The sequence below is a fragment of the Ambystoma mexicanum genome, chromosome 1q (genome assembly GCF_040938575.1).
Source record: "Ambystoma mexicanum isolate Mex_15411 chromosome 1q, UKY_AmexF1_1, whole genome shotgun sequence".
Lineage (NCBI taxonomy): Eukaryota > Metazoa > Chordata > Amphibia > Caudata > Ambystomatidae > Ambystoma > Ambystoma mexicanum.
This window is the reverse complement of record NC_090922.1, coordinates 506,651,875-506,671,513: the sequence shown is the minus strand read 5'-3', so window position 1 is coordinate 506,671,513 and position 19,639 is coordinate 506,651,875.

The window sequence follows — 19,639 nt, the reverse complement described above, 5'->3', positions numbered from 1 at the left end:
CAAACTGCAATATAGCATGCAGGGCAAATAGGGGAAGAAGTATATTTTTGCTGGCTGCTGCAGTGTTCTCGAAGTTTCAGGCAGCACGGACAGTAGCTGCCCGGGGTGCAGAAGGGGGTAGGTCAGCATTTGAAGGCCAGTATTTTCTCTGTTCGAACATCCAGGAAGTATTGCTCTCATGTCTGTTATCTTCGCAAGTAGCTCAGGGTGCCCAACAGAAGCTGGACAGTAAAGTATTGAAGATGGGTAAAGCTTTCAAAACACAAGTTTTGTGCCACAGTGGGGTGCTGACGAGAGACTTGGACCGAATGTAACACTGAAAGAACCAAAGTTGAATTTGGCATGCAATGCTCTCAAGACCAATGAACATACATAACCATGTGTAGAGCAGAGTCCCTGTCGCCCCCTTGTGCAGGACGTCACTTTCTGAGTCTCTTCTCCCTTCCAGCATTTATAGCTCACAGATGGCACCTAGGGCCAGGGGGAACGTTTTGAATGTGCACCTAGGTGGGAACAGTGATCTTGTTGGGGAAGAGTGGGGGGTATGTATACAAGCAATCTGATGTGCCTTTTTTCTTGATGGTATTCAAATATTTATACTGACTCCCCAGATCATTTCTGCACCCGCACAAGATTGAACTGCTTATTCTCTGTTCAACAAATTGATTAGTGTTGCATTTAAGATCCCCCCCCAAATCCTATTTGCCCCACTGTTTGAGATCGCTACTTAGGGAGCTGCAGGCCTGCTTGCTAATGCAGTCTTTTCTCCAGGTCCCTTTTTTGGTTAGTGGGGGGGAGTTGAATGTCAAGTAATGTCATTAACATTAAAATGCGTGGGTTTCTTGCAACCAAGCCTAACAGCTCACCCTACAGAAATGTCGTCGGACCTAGTATGATAGTCGCTTGTTTGTTCCTCTCCCTCCCCGTCAATCTCCAGCACTACCAGAAATGTTGTCAGGCCTAGTACGATAGTCGCTTGTTTTGTTCCTCTCCTTCCTCCCTCCCAGCCCTTCACTCACCTTTTGTCATTCCCCTGCACTACCAGAAATGTCGTCAGGTCTAGTACGATAGTCGCTTGTTATGTTTCTCTCCCTCCTCCACCCCCCTTGCACTTTCAGAAATGTCATCAGGCCTAGTATGAAAGTCGTTTGTTATGTTCCTCTCCCTCACCTTTTGTCAATCACGGGTACTAACGGAAATGTCGTCTAGCCTAGTACGATAGCCGCTTGTTATGTCCCCCCCCCTTGCACTTTCAGAAATGTCATCAGGCCTAGTATGAAAGTCGCTTGTTATGTTCCTTTCCTGCCCACCCTCCTCACCTTTTGTCAATCTCCGGCATTACCAAAAATGTCGTCAGGGCTAGTACAACAGTCACTTGTTTTGTTCCTCTACTTAACCCCCTCAAACCACCCCTTCACTTTTGTCATTCCCTCGCACTACCAGAAATGTCATCAGGCCTATTATGATAGTCGCTTGTCTGTCTTGTCTGTCTCATCTACTTCTCACTCCCCTCCTTATCATTGTCAAAGCTCTTGCACTATCTGAAATGTCGTCAGGCCTAGTACGATAGTTAATTTTGCATTCTTAATGTCTCAAGGCCTTGTAAGAATGTCATTGTATTTTCCCTTGTTCCCTCCCTTGAAGCGCTTTGAAAAACTGGTGTATAGGTGCTATACAAATAAACTATCAATATCAATATCAATATACCAGTGCCTGTGCATGTTAGTGGGGCTCACCGTTTGGTTATTGGAAGTGTCTGTCGTTTCCTCTGAGAAAACTGTCTGGAATTCCATCGGTGTGGTCCACGTAATGACAGAAATTCTAATAAATACATTTGAACAATAGGCAAACTAAAGATACTGCTATCAACTTTTCATAAAGGCTCACATTACTTTTAACTTTTTGTGCATACCAAATTATGTATATATCCAACATGTGTAAATAGATACACAATTGAAAAATTGACAATAAAATATCTATATCAATATTTCCCAAAAACCTCCAGCATATCATTGCATTAGCATTTGGCCCAACAGTTGAATAAAGTTCAAGAGATTGTGTGATCAATTTTTATAAATATATGTATGTGTGTGTATATATGCATGCATGATTCATGGTTACTACTCACCTGAATCTGTGTGTGATGAAACACAGTTGGAACAGCATTGGGAAGAAACTTGCGAGTGAGTCTGGGGCAACGCTTTTTGGTGAACTTTGATGGTTCATACATATCTTCTGACAGGTGCATGCTGCAGACGCAGAATCGATTACCCCTCAAATCCCCAAGACATCCTTAGCTCTGCTGTCAATCTCAGATACTGGAAATCCACAATTGACCAACCAAGTTCATATCACCGACATATCCTTGGGAAAAAATTGCATAACTATAACATGAGTCTTAACATGGCTGATATTAGGGCACCCAAAAAGAATACATGAAGGCATTGTTTATGCTCAGGAAGATCTAGTAAAGAAAGTATAAAAAGATGCAAATGATTACAGTATTACAGCGATTGATTCACCAAAAAACACTTAGCAAAGACAAAGCGCTTTACAGTTTGGTAACTGCCCTGTCAGCTAGTCTGACCTGCCAGGCTAACCACCAGCTTTTATGTCAATGGTCTGTCACACGAAGAAACTCATTACTGTTACTTTGATCATTCATTGTGCCACAGAAAGAAATAAGGGATGACAAAACTTTCGATATTCAAAAAAGACCTTATTATGTGATGTAGGAATTCAAGATATAATAATACACCGAAAGGTTGATAATGGAGAAGTCATTAAGATATATGAAAATAAAATGTGGCTGAAAATTGAGTAAAATGCACAATAAATGTACCAAGCTGAAAACAAGAAAAGACTGTAATCATCAAGAGTTCAATTACCTCTAATAGAGAAAATATTATAAGCGATTCAGCAACGAATATAACTAGCAGTACAATGATGTTATCTGTTGTAGATTGCAGAGATGTTTTCTTGCTAAGGATGTGAAATAGTTTATAAACACTTTGAAAAGTGGGTGTGCATGTGAATTTGTCGCATGGTTGGGCTGTCCCAAATTTTGTTGGTTGTTTTTGTAGGGGCGTGATGTAGTATCAGTACATAGCCATATTTGGGTATGTGTAAAGATTGATGGAGGTGAAGGATTGATGACGTCAAATTTCAAAGAAGAATGTGAGCACCTACAAACAACTATTGCAAGCGCCTGGTCCAAGTGAGAACTGCCGGTAATAAGGGGGTTGGTTTATAAGGATGAAGCGAGAGAAAGAAGCTAGGGCCTCGGGAATGGTCACATACATATCATGACTGCAAGGGCAGGGTCTTCAAAAGGGAGTATGCCAACACCAGGCCTGGGGTGGCCATGTGGCCTATGGTCCCAATGTGAAAGACCCCTTTATGTTCTTCATGTTATTTTGCACCTTGTTCGTTCCCATCCACCCAGACCCAATTGAGAGTGCATCGCCCAAGTCAGAACTGCCTTTGATAGTGGGTGGGGAATGAATATGGACGTGGCGAGCGCAATAGGCATGGCACGTTGTCAAAGGATACACAGATATGTTGATTGCAGATACAGAGTCTTTAAAGGACAGGATGGAGACACAAGGTGTGGGTGTGCATGTGGCCAATGGTCCCCATACGAAATACCCCTTTGAGTTGTACATGCTATTCGGCACCTTGTGCGTTCCCGTCCAACTCACCCCCATTGAGAGCGCAGGGCCCAAGCAAGGACTGCCTTTGAAAAGAGATGGGGATGGATGTGGACATAGCGACGGCAAGGCCCAGCGCCTTGTCAAAGGACACACAGATATGCTGATTGCAGGGACGGGATCTTTGACAGGCAGGATGGAGACACCGGGCCTAGGTGGACATGTGGCCAATGGTCCCCATGCGAAAGACCCCTTTGAGTTTTACATAGTATTCAGCATCTTGTTCGTTTCTATCCACCCAGCCCCAAATGCGAGCGCAGTGCCCAAGTCAGAACTGCCTTTGAAAAGGGTGGGGAATGGATGTGGACATGGTAAGCGCAATAGGGGCGGCACCTTGTCAAAGGACACACTGACATGTCGATTGCAGGGACCGGGTCTTCAAAGGGGATATGGAGACATCAGGGGTTAGGTCAACAATTATGGATAGATGCAAGAACTTGTTAAGTTGTCCATTGACTTACACTCTGTTGAACCAACTGGGACTAAACCCAAACAAAAGGAAAAGGCACTGAAAAAAGAATAATAACACTGCATTGATATGGAAGAAGTGAATAGATTATGATCCTGTTTGCTGATATTGGAAACGCATTCAGGGCAGTACCAATAATCTTAGTTTATCCTGCTGTAATAACATACCATTTTTATTAGTAGACTTGGTGGCGTTGGTGACTTGGATAAACGCTTTCATTCACATAGACCACTAGCAGTCATGTGATTTCGGGCATGCGATTGCTGTTGCAAGAACCCCCTCTATCTCATTCCAGGACATCGTGGCATTTGAGTCACCTCTGGTGGCATCACACCCCAGCAGTCCTGTGAGCATGCCTGGTGCTGTCTCGCACAACACTGTTACAGGATTGTCAGCCTAGCGAGGAACAGAGCAGTTCTACCAGGGAGTCTCCTCCAAAGATGGAACACATTTCAAGGGCTGGTATTTGTGCTGGAACTGTGCTGTTACTGGCGCATTTCTAGCCTACCTATCCTGGGATACCTGTCGATTAATCAGCCTGGTGAACACCTTATTATGCTACTGCGCGGATACCCACCAACTGCTTCCTGAATCATTTTAGGATACCCATGTCGCATGGTCAACTCTCCACGCATCTAAAATGGCCGCACAGAATACTCCTTCGGGGGGCGTGGGAGGGTTTCATTCCTATTGGACTCCTTCCATTGGGATTCACACTAAGTGCAGAACACCTCCCTGGGGTGACAACAAGGAGCCTGATCACGGCCATTAGCCAGGTGTGGTACACAATGTACACCCACTCTTGTCAAGGATGCAGGTTCACACCACATTAAATGTTAACAGTCAGGATAACCTTCTCACAGGGCTTTGCATACATGTTAACAGAGACTAACGTGTACCCTAGCAGGCTGGATAGAATTCTGGCAATCATTCATGATGAAAATTCCCTCTTGGTATCTGTCCAAAGAAGATACAACAAAAGTCTTCATTCATCTTCTATCTGGGGAGAGGGAACATCATTCTTTTGTTGGCCCTTCATTGGGGCTGTGGCCTGTTGCTATTGGGGTGTAGAATTGACCACTGAGCCGGTAGGTATCTGGGACCCACTTGCACACACATCACTCACCACACACCACACACACACAGACACTGTACACACAGTACACCTCACACACCACACACACACCCTAAACACACACACATACGCACTCACACACACATCGCACACATCATGCGCCACACACAGACAGACATCAAACCACAAATCACCACACACACCACATCACACCACATACCAGACCACACATCCAACACCAGACATCACACACAAGACCACACATCACCATCAGACCACACATCACACACCCCTCAGGTGTTTCTATAAGGGGGACCCTGCACATGCAAGCCACCATGATGAGATAATCAAGGACCGTGGAAGTAAATTTTTGCTCCCGCAGACCCTCATATTGCTGGTTACAGCCAACACGCCATGCCTGGATTATGTCAAACCCCCTGAGGCAGGTAGCTTTGCAAAATCAGTGACCATTCCAGGGAACTGTCAGATAGACAGAACCATGCACCCATCCGAGGTCACAGAAGGTTCTCAAGCAAAACAAAGACAGAACCCTTTCTGGGGGTACATTCTGTGGTAACCAAGGGGAGATGGATTCTTTACATCAGACCACGCCGTTTTCTCTTTCCCCAGTTCCGCATCTGAAAGGGCTGGATGTGTGGCTCTCCTTGGAATGTGCTCCATTAGTCTGGCAGGCTGGCGAAGCACCTTGTCAGGTCTGATTGATCAGTCGCCGCTCGGTGAATCAGGTAACGAGTGCTCTTAAAAAGAGAGCCTCGGAGACCGCTACTGACCGGCTCGGAAATGCAGGCGCGGAATGGGAGCCCTGGCACCTGTTGCCGACTGACCTGCAGCCTATTAGCGACCTCTCTAGCCACCCCCAAATGACCAATCATGATGCGCTGATAGACTCGTGAACTGCGATGGGCAGATTGGTGTGGCATGGCCTAATCAGTCTGTTCATTACTTTACTGGCCTTACCTGCTATACAGCTTTACCACTGCCTACGCTGTACCATTGCTCCCCTGTGTTTGTTTCTGTCAGAGCCACCAAACTAACGCCAACAGTATTGCTACAGGGAAGAAACTTTGCACCAGTACCACTGACAACATATAGGTGCCCTTGTAAAAAAATAAAAACACATTGATATCAAAACTACAATATAAGACATCTACTACCAAAGGCTGTAATTATATATACAACCAACAGATGTCACGCCACACTGTTGCTCCTTTGCTCCTTGTGCTCCCGCTACTTCCTCCTTGCACTGTCTCTCCTTATCCCTTGTGCTGTCACTCCTTGTCCCTTTCACTGTCCCTCCTCTCTCCCATATGGTGTCCCTCTTCCCTCCCTTGCACTAACCCTACTGCCTCCCATGCACTGTCCCTCCTCCCTCCATTGTCCTCCCCACTTTGCTTTGTCCCTGCATGCACTTTCCCACCTCCCCCTTGGAATGCTGCATCTCCCTTGCACTGTCCCTCCTCCCTTGTGCTGTTCATCCTCCCCCCTGTGCTGTCCCTCCTTCCCCCCTTATGCTGTCCCTCCTACCCCCTGGCACTGTCAGTTCTTCCCCATTGTGCTGTTACTTCTCCTCCTTGCATTCTCGCACCTCCCCCTTGTGCTGTCACTCCTCCCCCTTGCACTGTCATTCCTCCCCCCTTGCACTGTCACTCCTTACCACTTGCACTGTCACTCCTTGCCACTTGCACTGTCGCTCCTTGTCCCTCTAGCACTGTCTCTCAGTCAATCCTCGTGCTGTTGATACACCCGCCTTGGTCTGTTGCCCCCAGTTGCCCTGCCACTCTTCCCCCCCATTTGCGCTGTCCCTCCTTCCTTCAAATGTTGTACAAAGCTCCTGTGAACTGTTGCTGGCCTACCATTCATGTGTTGGATTTTTTTTATTCTCCCTTGTGTTGACATGTATTTCTCTGTCCTCCCCCCACAGTGCTTTTCTCAGGCTAAGACGCTGCCTTTCATTCCCGCCCGTGCTGTAATTACTTTCTTTCTGTGCTGTCATTCCGCATTCTTTCCCTCCATGCTTAATGGAAAATGCTATAAACTACAAATCTCAAAACGATTGACTTTGCCAATGCCTGTTTGACATGCATTTTTGCTTTTGTTTCGCCCACTTGCTTTTGTTTCACCCGCTTCTGCTGGTAGGCACGTAGCATGCATTCAACTGATATTTCCTGTTATTGCTCTTTTTCTAAATAAACGAGGCCTTTTTTACCATGTTTATTTTCTTAAGAAGTGTGTATGTCTCCACCTGATTCCGCTCTCCGCACTCCATCCAATGTTCACATGTTTGGACTCTTAATCCCCTGCCCCCCCCCTAAAATGGCGTACCCTTTAGCAGACAGTGTTTCGGTCACCTGTCACTGTACTGTCTCCAATCTGTCCTTATTTACCCCGAGATGGGGTCTCCTGAACTGGACACAATAAGCCATATGAGGCCTTCAACATTGGTGTGGTCCCTGTACCTGGATACTATGCCCCAGCTCTGCTCTCCCTGACTGTCACAATCTCCCAGATGTTGCCTCCAGCCGTTGACACAATATTGCAAATGTAACCACCAGACCTGGACTCCAGGTGGCCTAGCTGAGATCTGTGGGTAATCTACACATTACAGCACTAAACCCTGGCAGTGCCAATTCAACCTCCCACTTTTCGAAGTTGGCAAATGTACACCAGTGAGGCGGGCAAGAGTAAAGTCAACTGTAGCAAGCGGTGAAATTCGAGTTATTTTACTCCAAATCGGAAAACTAAGACCGGGTATAATATTCAGATGAGGCCAGCACAACGGGGCCATAACACTTCATAGGTGACCTCCAGAAGAGTCACTGTGCTGAAGAAATGGTCGAAAACTGTGTTCCAGAAGTAGCCTCAAGACCCGAATGCAATACTTGCAATAAGGCATCCAGAACAGGGGACTTCACTCCTCATATACATAAAATACCTGGAAACAGTTCTCTAGATGGGACGTCCGTCCATGCTGCCTGCCTTAGAGCCAAATAACTAAATGGCACCTGCGCAAGGGAACTAGAACAGCAGTACCGGCCAACAGTGCTGTCCCTAGAAATCCATATAAGGCGGGGGAAACCAGGTGGCACAAATAGTACAAGGGGAGCGGGGTGGTGCCACATTAAATAAACGTCAACAGGGCAAACTGGTTTCAGTAAATACATATTTTAATAAGCTGGTTAAAAAAGTTGACATTATTGAAGTTCAGAGTAGGTTCAAGACAATGCACGTTTTGCATCAAGTTAGTATACACCCTAAGAAGTTGACTTATGTTCAACAGTTGCAAAAATGCCCTAAAAAACGTCCAAAGGCCTTTAGTCGTACAAGTGTTTAAGTGTGTTTTTCATTTAACACAATGCATCATCAGTTAAGACTCAATCTTTTAAAAATAAGTAATTAAAAGTTACATAACCAAAGAAATTAACAGTCTGAAATCGGCCTAAGCTTCCCTTTTAAACGGAACCTCCAAAGTCGACCCTACAGGACCCTGAATGCTAAACGTACATGTTGCAACTCCAAAATTACAGTTGGACTGTCTTCCTTAATGTGCCCTCTTGAGTGTTTTAAACAGGTCATCCCTAACTATGTATTCAATTATATACAGGAGGAGCAATGCTCTTTGATCACAAAATAACGTACAGTAGAAATCAGATTTGACAGGAAGCAGCAACCTTCTTACAATGAGGTGAGTTTAAGGGACATTCTGACCAGGTTGTGGAGGGGAGCAAATGGAACAGTCTCTGGGGACAATACATAAGTGGACATACATAGATTAAAGACAACCAACATTGGACATTTCTAAGTGCAGGCAGGTGGTACGGCCAGCTATGCTCGGGATGTGATCATGATGGGAGAAGTGCTACAGTGGAGGTAGAGGAAGTGAGGGACAGAGGCAGGTTAGAGGTGAGGGACGCATGTTAGCTAGCAGGCAGATGAGAGGTAAGTTAACAGGGTAGCTCAGAGGCGAGGAGGTAGGCTTTTAGTTTGGTTTTGAACAAATCCATGTGGACTGTTTCTCAGCTTTCCGAGGGAAGAGTATTCCATGCAAGTGCAGCAAGAAGAGGGAAGGAGCGCAAGCAAGAGGAAGCATGGGGAGGGTGAGGAGCCACAAGGGTAGTCCAGGAGGAAGAGCATAGATTACGAGAACGCTTGTAGAGTTTTATGGAGGAGGATAGATACAGTGGTGCCATATCATGGATAGATTTGTGAACCAGGAGGAGACATTTAAATCTGGCCCTGTTTTGCATCGTCAGCCATCCAGCCTGGTGATGGTATGAGGAAGAAGGTGTGAAGTGAGGGTGTTCAAAGAGAGCCCTGGTAGTGAAGTTAATGATCTTGTAGGGAGGACAGAAAGCATAGTTGGGGAGACCAAAAGAGGATGCTGGCACAGTGGTCCAGTTTAGAGAAAAGTGATTAAGAGATGCTTGGTGGTGTTGAAAGGAAGGAGGTGCCTGATTATCCTAATATTTAGGAGGTTGAGGCAATCTTTTCTTCCAGTTTTGGAGATGAAAGTAGAGAAGGTGTGAGAAGGGTCATTGATGATGCTGAGATTTCTAGCTGAAGAAGAATAGGGGAGGGTGTCAGGTGGGAACTGGATAGGCAGACTCTGTTACGCTCACCTGGATTCCACAGGGGCGTAGAACGAAGCTGGACTGCTGCGGTCTCCACCAGTGTGACTCGTAGCGAAGTGATGATCGACTGCACTTGCCCACTCAGTTTCGTCTACCTGGCCCGCAAGAATATTTTCCTAAAAGCATTAAAGGGGATTAGCCACACGTGGTAGAGAGGTTACACTAACACTATTTTCTCTGAAAACCTCCAGTATTCCCCTTCATAAAGTCTCACCTTATTGTTTGGAAGGATGAACTCTCCATCCTGCGTGGAGTACAGAGGCGCGTAGAAGTTCAGTTACTTCACTGATCCAAAGGTATTTGGCAGAGTTCCAGACAACAATGACTCCGAGGTAAGTAGTGTGTAAACCGAATGTATAGTTCTTTTAGAGTTCAAATGTCTGTTAATTCACTCTTGCTCCTTTCATACCTTTTCCCTTGCAGCGTGATCCAAGGAGTGAGTTTGCCTCGATGGATGAAGGTAGCGCTTAGGTAAGAGTCCGTTTGTACCAATCACTGTCTAGCAAGTAATATTGTTCCAAATGTCATTAACCAATAGTTCTCTATCTTCTTTGCAGGTGCGGCGCCTTGCCGAAAATGTTTAACGTAGGATGGTGACCAGCGCTGCCTCGAGCGGTAAAATTCCGAGTAAGTATCTTGCGGTAAGTAAAAGAATGTCTTTGGTGGAACCCCGCTCACCTTTTGTTTGTTCTTGTCTTTTCAAATGCTGATGTTTCGGGCGGCGATTCAACGGATGCTGCGCCGGGTCGTGGAGAAGCTCCGGAGACAGGTGAGTATGGTGCGCGCTGCAGCTGGCAATGCGACGCAGTTTATTTTAATGTCTTTTTCCTTTATCCACAGGTGCGGCTGCTCCAGGAAAAGATGATGACCAAATGGAAATCTCCTTGTTCTAGCCTTCTCTTCTTCTTTCCTTTTCTCTAGGATCGGCTCCGGATACAAGACAGGTGTGGCTGTGGACTGGATGCTGGACTGCAGACACGGTGAGCGTTACGCTGCTAAGATGCAGAATAACGTGAAGCGTGTGCTGCTCTTCAGGCGTGGTTTAAATAGCATCAAAAAAGTAGTTCCCAGGTCAGAAGTTCCAGTACCACACCCAAGCAGCAAAATAGTTCCTAAAGGAAAGTAGTCCCTTCATGGCCTCATGATGGCCTGTAGATGAGTTCTTTGCAGGATGACCTGCATAGTTTAAAGTTGGCAATATGAGCCTGGCACCTACGGCGCCAGGACTGAACCCATACCCAGGACTGGATCATATCAAGGTCTCAGCTTCTCTTCATGACTGCTTGACATCAGTCGGTGTCTGGATGGACCAAAATTGGCTCAATCTTAATGGCGACAAGACTGAGGTGATGTTGGTGGGTTGCCCTCCCTGCCCGTCATTATGGACCCCTGCTTTTTGGCCTACCTCACTGGGCCCCTTGCCCTGTCCAGTGGACAAAGTAAAAAACTTAGGAGTCATTCTTTCCACCTCCCTGTCCATGACAAATCAGGTCTCTACGGTCTGCCAATCCGCCCACCACAAGATTAGGGTACTTAAGAGGGTCCTTCCTATGATCCCAGAGGCTATGCGCCCTCCTGTGGTTGCTGCATTAGTCCTCTCACGGTTGGACTATTGTAATTCCTTATACCTCGCTCAGCCGACGGGCCTTCTCCAACGTCTCCAACGTATACAGAACCTGGCAGCTAGATTAGCCACAGGTTCCCCCTATGGAGCTCATACCTCGCCAGTGCTTCGTCAACTCCACTGGCTCCCAGTGGCCCAGCGAGTTAAGTTCAAGTCACTGTGTATTGTCCACCGAGCAATCCAGGGCCTAGGTGCTGAGTTTCTTCAAACCAAATTTGTCCGTTATATCCCGGAACGCAACCTTCGTTCCCTGAACACCAATCTCTTGGTGGTTCCTAAGTATAACCGGGAAAGACTCGGTGGCAGAGCCTTTTCCATTGCTGCGGCAAGGCTTTGGAACACCCTCCCACTGCCACTCAAGTCTATCTCCAACCATCTGGCTTTCAGGAAAGCCCTGAAAACTACTTTATTTTAGCTCTCTGACTATTACTGTGCTTCCTGTTTGATAGCTTCCTCACCAGCGCCATGATGCCCTAGGGCGACCGTGCGCTTTACAAGTTCAGGTAACATAACATATAGCCCCTAGGCAGGGTTTTGGGAATTCCTGTGTCTTCTTGGGTGCCTGTTCCCTGGACAGATGGACCTGTTCCGGATGTCTGGGGGCAGGCATCGTGACAATGCAGAGGTGAGAGAGAGCTTTTTCCAGGGAAGAAGAGCACCTCTGTGTTGGTAGATTTTAACATCAGAGAGTGCAAAGACAACCAATATTTAATGGCAGAGAGACAGTTGAAAATTGCAATACAGAGATCAGAGGAGAATTGAGGAAAAGAGAAGAAGATTTGGGTGTCACCCGCAAAGAGTTGGCATAGAGTATTAATGAGAGCAGAGTGATCAACACTGTCAAAAGCAGCAGATAGGTCAAGGAGAATTAGGATAGAGGATAGATTGGAGTGCTTAGCAGAGACGATGAAGTTGGACACATTCATGATAGCAGTTTTCATGGAGTGACAGTAGCGGAAACCTGCTTGTAGGGGGTCTCACAGATTGTCGATCTCTATGAAATTGGTAAGACGGTTGAACACAAACCTTTCGAGCACTTTAGAGTAGTGTGGAAGGAGAGACACACGGTGAAAGTTAGCTGGTAGGTTCAGACCAGCCCCTTGCTTTTTTAGGAGAGGGATGACCGTGGCTGTTTTGAAAAGAGAGGGAAAGCAAGCAGAGTCAAAGGACAGGTTGAAGAGTTCAATGAGGTGAAAGGTCACGAAAGGTATAATAGACTTGACTAGCTGAGGAACAAGAGAGTCTGATGGGGCAGAAGAGGGGTTAGCCTTCATCAGTAGAGACAGCACTTTGTTAGTGTTAGTGTGACTAAAGTGGGAGATAGAGGCAGAGCATGATGGTAGAGTAAGCAGAGTGTAAAATGTAGGATGAGGGAGTGCGAGGAAAGTCAGGAGAGAGTGTCCAATTTTTTTAATTTTTGCTCCAACTGATCCTGGTTTATTATTTAAGGTGTAACAATAATAATCATATCACATATTATTTAGTGCTTCATGGCGGATACCTCCATCGCCTAAGTGCTGTAAAAGTGTTGTTGCCCAAATTAATGGCATTGTAATATGATGTAAAGTTGCCCTTTATAGTGCTTCTCTGAAATTTATGGTGGCCTTGTGGCATATGGTTTTTTCCCAGACAAACAGAGCAGGGGTTGCAGGACTCAAGTTGAAGGTCCATGTGTGTGGACGGCATCCGCCCACTTTTTTCAGCGGGCAGACGTCATCCCCCCAGGTATTTGAGATGCCTGTATGTAAAATGAGAAACATTGACAGTCATTTTTACACCAACCTTACGACTCGAACAATGGTTCCCAGGTTCGCAGGCCAGGCACTTCACCACTGCACCATATAACCAGATGAAATATAACACACAACTAAAGGTGAAATGTCGCATTTTGCAACTGCAGGTTCCAGTGAAAACATTAGTATTACTTCTCGGAGTTTAAAACATGTACACTTTTTAGAAAGCTTTTCTACAAACTCTTTCCCTGTAGCATTGGTATATCAGCATAATTAATCAGCAATGTAAGCCCAGTCTGTATGTTCTGAGAGTAGTTCACTGGAGTTGTTCCGATGTCAGTATCTACCTGAATTATTTGCATTTCCTGTGTCCCTTCTGCGGGCTATGCTTGAGTTAAGTATTCAGTGTTGCGTTGAAGATTGAGTTTCAATCGGAAACGCAGTAATCCTCTGTTTCTTAAACCAGTGTTCAGGATTAATAATTGCATGGCAGGATGGGTGAGCTTTTAAGTGATATGGTTTTGCATTTGTGCATTGCAGTCCTAATGATAAAATTACAGTAACATAATTTCAGGTTAATGACCAGGGATGTCATTTAGCTGTCGCCAGAGGTTGCAAGAGCGACCTCTGCTGATTGGCCAGCGACCTCTGTTAATCTCTTGTGACCTCTGACAGAGGGCATGGCCAAGCAGTACCACGTGCTTGGTTCCTCCATTTTGTGAGCAACCAGCAGCACATGTGGGTTCTCTGGCACAGCGCTCCTCCTGTCCTGCTATCCAAAGCCAAGCGAAAACACAGTAAGTGAAAGTGAGTCTAGGTTGGGGACGGATAATAGTCATCATGATTTATGATGACCACTGTTAGCGGTCTCCGATGGGCCGCCTCTGTGAGCCCCCCACCCCCTGTGGTAATGAGACACAGAGACGGAGATGTTGTCGGTGTGGGCTCCCCGGTGAACTGACGTCACCAGGAGCCGCCCCGTTTATTTAAACTGGCACGCGACGGAGTTGACGTCACTCCGTCGCGTGCGTACCCTTAAAGGGGCAACGCCACACTCCTCCTTTTCCATAACAACAAATTGGAAGTAGGAGTACTTAACTAACACACATCTATGACGCATATCACTCTATAAGTTTCAACAAAACCCCCATTTATTGACAGCCACCCCGGATCCCCCGTGTGTACCTGTCATGGCCTGACCATTAGTCCCCGGTCAGCCTCCCAGCTCAGTCCATAACATAATCACTGAGACGGGCAGGTTTCCCACGCCCTGATCTCAGGGGGTACCTCCTGCCACCGTCCCTGGCTGCTGTTCCTGGACTGAGTCCGCCTCGAGCCGGCGATTCCACTACGGCGCGTTCTCCCCCACCTTCATCCAGAGCGCCTTCACTTTCTCGGTTGTCCGGGTTGTCCACTCTGGGGTCACCAATCTTCCTGAAGAATGACGCATTCCTGGTTACCGATGAAGTTCCATCCGATGCAGTCACCATTGACCCCTTGACAGCTACCACGTCCAGGGGGGCGGGTTCATACGTGAGAGACAGTTTTCCATGAGGGTGACGATTTCTTACCAGCACCTCATCCCCCAACGCGATGTGTGGGGGTCTGAGCCCCCTCCGGATGTTCTCCATCTGTGTCCTGACCTGTCTGTCCTCTTCCACCTGCTCATTGTCGATGACGGCGGGGTCTCTGTCCCCCACCTCCGGTATGACATCCCTCGGGCACCGCTGGAATAGTGCTTCTGCCGGAGCCACCCCCGTAGACGAATGAGGGGTGGTGCGGTACCCTCGTAGGAATACGTACAGAGCCCTCTGCAAACACTCCCCTTTTCCATGGGCAATGCGGAACACCTTGTTGAGGGTGCGCATCATTCGCTCGGCCTCCCCGTTGGCGCGGGGCCACAGCGGGGTGACCCGCCGGTGTTGAATTCCATACTCTTTCATGAGCTCTGCGAAACTCTCCCCCTGGAATGGGGCTCCGTTGTCTGAGCACAGCACAGAGGGGAGGCCATGAGTGGCAAAGATCTTCTCCAGCGCCACCACCACGTTCTCAAACGCCACTGAGTCTATAAACTCAACTTCCGGGTACCTCGACCACTTGTCTACCACCACTAGAAAATGCGTGCCTCTGGATGTAGACCCAGAGTCGGCGTGCACCACTTCCCATGGTCGAGTCCCGCGGGGCATTGCTTCAATGGACGGTTCCCTCTGGGCCGGGGCCGCCGCCTGACACCACACACAAGAGGCCACGAACTCCTCCACCTTCCGCTCCAACTCAGGAAACCATACCTTCTGACGGAGGCGAGCTTTCGTTTTGGGGGCCCCTTGATGACCTTGGTGCGCCAGCGCGATGACCTGTGCCACTTTGGCCTGGGGCACTACGATCCTTTCCCCTCTTAGCAGTAGCCCCGACTCGGAGAATGTTAGTTCCTCTCTCACTCTCCACAACTGCTCGAGAGTGACCCTGGCCTCACACGTTCTTCGCTCCACCGCCTCCAGCACTGTCTTCCAGGCACCCTTCTGCATGGCCTCCTTCAGGATGGAGAAACACTCGTCGCTTTTCGAAGCCGCCTCAAGTTCCTCCACCTGCATGGAGTTTGGTGTCGCAGTCTCTATGACCAGGCAGACGTGTTCGTCGGCCTCCTCCGCCGACGCCGACACCTGCGAGTCGTTCCTGGGGTGTCGAGATAGGTAGTCCGCCGCATTGTTGGCACCGGGACGATAGGTCAATGACACCCCATACTCCAGCAGGGCGAGCATCCAACGCTCAATCCTCACTGGCGGGCGAGATGACGAGCCCGCCATGATCGGCAACAGCGGCTTGTGGTCAGTGACTACGGTCACGGGACGCCCCAGAATGTAGAGGCGGAAGTGCCGACAGCCCCACAGCACCGCCAGGGCCTCCCTCTCGATTTGAGAGTAACGTTGCTCAGTGTCAGACAGGGCCTTGCTGGCGTATGCTATTGGCCGGACCTCCTGGTCTTTTCCCACTTGCGTGAGCACTGCCCCTAGCCCATATGGGCTGGCGTCCACCACGATCTCCGTCTGCAGGCTCGGGTCAAAGAATGCCATGGTGTCATGCGCCGCTAACGCCCCTCGAATATCGTCAAACGCCGCCTGTTCCAGAGGGCCCCACTGCCAGATGGTGTCCTTCTTGGTGAGCGACCTCAGGGGCTCAGAGCGGGATGCGAGATTTCTGATGAAACGGCCGCAGTAAGTAACCATCCCCAGAAAACTCCTCACCTCCGCGACATTTTCGGGCGGGCGCACCTCCTTGATGTCTCTCACTTTGCGGGGATCTGGTGACACCCCATCCGCCTTGAATACGAACCCAAAGAATTCGATCTCCGTCTTCAGAAATTCGCACTTTTCCTTGTGTAAAGTGAGGCCCAGCAGCCGTAGCCGTTCAAAAGTCTTGGACAGGCGTGACAGATGCTCCGTTTCCGATTTGGCGTACACTAGGATATCATCGCTGATATTAAGGACGCCCTCCAGATCCGCCAGTGCACCTCTTATTATGTTTTGAAAAACCTCCGCTGCCGAGGACACCCCAAAGCTTAGTCTTTTATATCGATAGAGACCCCGATGTGTGGTAAAGGTAGTAATGTATCTGGACTCGGGGTGCAAGACCACCTGATGATAGCCCGATCGCAGGTCGAGCTTAGAGAAAAACCTTGCACCCTGCAGCTCCGCAATAATGTCATCGATGGTGGGGGTGAGGTGTCGCTCCCTCTTTATGGCCTTATTAGGCAGCCGCATGTCCACACAAATTCTCACAGCATCGGGTTGCTTGGGCTTGCGGGCGATGACAATGGGGGACACCCAGGGGGTGGGTCCTTCAACCTTTTCGATTATGTCCAACCCCACGAGGGTGTCAAGTTCACGATCCACCAGATCCCTGAGATGGAAAGGGACCCGTCGGTGCTTCAGCGCCACTGGTTGTATGGATTCATCGATATGGAGCCGGACCGGCTCACCCACCAGCTGTCCAATGCCCTCAAACAGGGATCCATGTTTGGCCAGGAGGACCTGGATGTCCTCTAAGTATACTGCGTATGCGAACGTGACAATACCCAGTGCCTCCGCCGCGGCACAGCAGAGCAGGGTGTTGTCGCTCACCGGTGTAACGTAAAATCGAGCCCGTATGTGTGAGTCCCCATACTGCACACGGGCCACGAATACACCGTCTAGAGGCAAAGGCCGGTCCCCGCCGAAGGTGAATATGCGTGCCCTCGGCGCAGCCAGCGCAGGCGGGGCCAGCATGGTCTTGTAATGCTGGCGGGCCATTACATTTACAGATGCGCCAGTGTCCACTAGCATCGGCACAGAGTCTCCATTAACCAACACGTTACACCTGGGTTGTCTTTTGGAGCGAGACTTGAGTACGCTCACACTGGACACGAAAAACACGTTCTCCTCATCCTCGTCCTCCTCCTCCTCCTCCTGAGGGGCACCTTCGTCACCTTGGTCCACTTGGGCAACGTTGGAGGCCCTCTGGGGCCGGAAGAAGCCGGCTCGAACTGGTCCCCTCGGCACAATTTTGGGGGCGGCAGACTTACACATTCTGGCGAAATGGTCAGGGCCTCCGCATCTGCCACACTTGACTCCCGTTGCCGGGCACTCCGCGGGGTGCGGGAGATCATAGCCACACTTCGGGCAGGAGACATTCGACCCCTGCGCGCGCTGGCTCTGATTGTTCATGGGGCGCATCAACCCGCGGCCTCTTCCGACCGCACAGATCTCTTCCACCTTGGCTGGGCGAATACCCGCTTCCATCCTGGTTGCCCGCAGTTCAGAGACCTCGTGGCACCTCCCCAGTTCTAGGATGCGAGGGAGGGTGATGCCCGGCTCTCGCAGGATCTGGCGTCTCAGTTTCCCAGAGCTGCACCCTTGAATGAGTTGGTTCCTAATCATGACCTCGGGGTCATTCCAGGCACACGGTGCTGCCAGACGCCGCAGCCGCCCAAAGAATACATCCAGAGTCTCATCATCTTTTTGGCGAGCCGTTCCCATAAGAAAACGTTCATAGTCCGCATTGGCCATTGGCAGAAAATGATTATGGAGTGCCTCCTTTGCCGCAGCAAACGACCCGTCCACCGGCTGCAGGGACATAAATACCTCATGCACCGCCGGACCAGCAGAGTACAGGAGGGTGGCCAGCTTGCCGTCGTCCGTTGTTTCCATTGTGGCCCTGAAGTACATCTCCAGCCTATCCATCCACATCTTCCACCTCTGTCCCAGGCCCGATGGAGCACCCGAGATATCAAACTCAGGCATTGGCTGTAGGGACCCCGGTGGTTTCGGCGGAGGGGCAGGTGGAAGCACAGGCGGTGCCGGAGCCACAACAGCCGGAGCAGCAGCAGCAGCATCCTGGTTCATGGTGGAAAGCGCACAGGCACCCCACAAGATTGGCAAGAAAGGGGCCGCAACTCACCACCAGCCGTGATCTTCGTGAAGGTGTCACTCCAGCCAGCATGCAGACAATGGTGTGTCCAAAAATTGAGTAGAGGAAGAGATAGACTCCTATTGCAACAGCAGGCTCCCCATGGAGTCTCCCTGCCTCTGCTCGACAATAATCGTGAAAATTGTCAAAATTTCCTCACGAAATTGACATGTGCTGTGTTCAGCGACCATCCGCCGCTGAAGTTTCCAAAAATTAAGCCCGGATGGCTCACCGACGCTTCGTTATGAAGCCGTGAGTCTCCGAGGCCTGTTCATCAAAATGGCCGCCGGCCGCGTGCGTCGCTTCCTTCTCTGCGGTCGGAGTTCGTCGCGCGCTCACATCCGATCATCTGCGCTGCGGCGGAACTCCCCCGCGTGTCCCAGGAAGCGATCCCGGTCTCGTCGCCACTGTTAGCGGTCTCCGATGGGCCGTCTCCGTGAGCCCCCCACCCCCTGTGGTAATGAGACACAGAGACGGAGATGTTGTCGGTGTGTGCTCCCCGGTGAACTGACGTCACCAGGAGCCGCCCCATGGCGCCACCGCAGGCGAGTTGGTGAAGCACACGCCATGTGTGCTTCACCAACTCCCTATGCCGTCACCTGCTCTGAATTTGTTTTATTAACGTTCTAACGTCCTGATGTCGTCGCCCACCCTGAATTTGTTTTATTAACCTTCTAACATTATTAAAACACTCAGAGCCGTCAGCGGCATTATGATTCGCAATGGTGCCGCCGGCTCTGAATTTGTTTTATTAATGTTCTACAACTTCATTTACAGTCCCAATGGATTGTGCGACAACGAGCTGAAATATGCAATCCGTTGTTTTTCTGTGTTAGATCAATTAATAGCTGAACAGTGGCAGTCCTGAATTCCGGAGTATTTTTCAACGTACGATAACCTTTGTAGTTTATAGATTATCTGCTGGCATGTTGTAGCA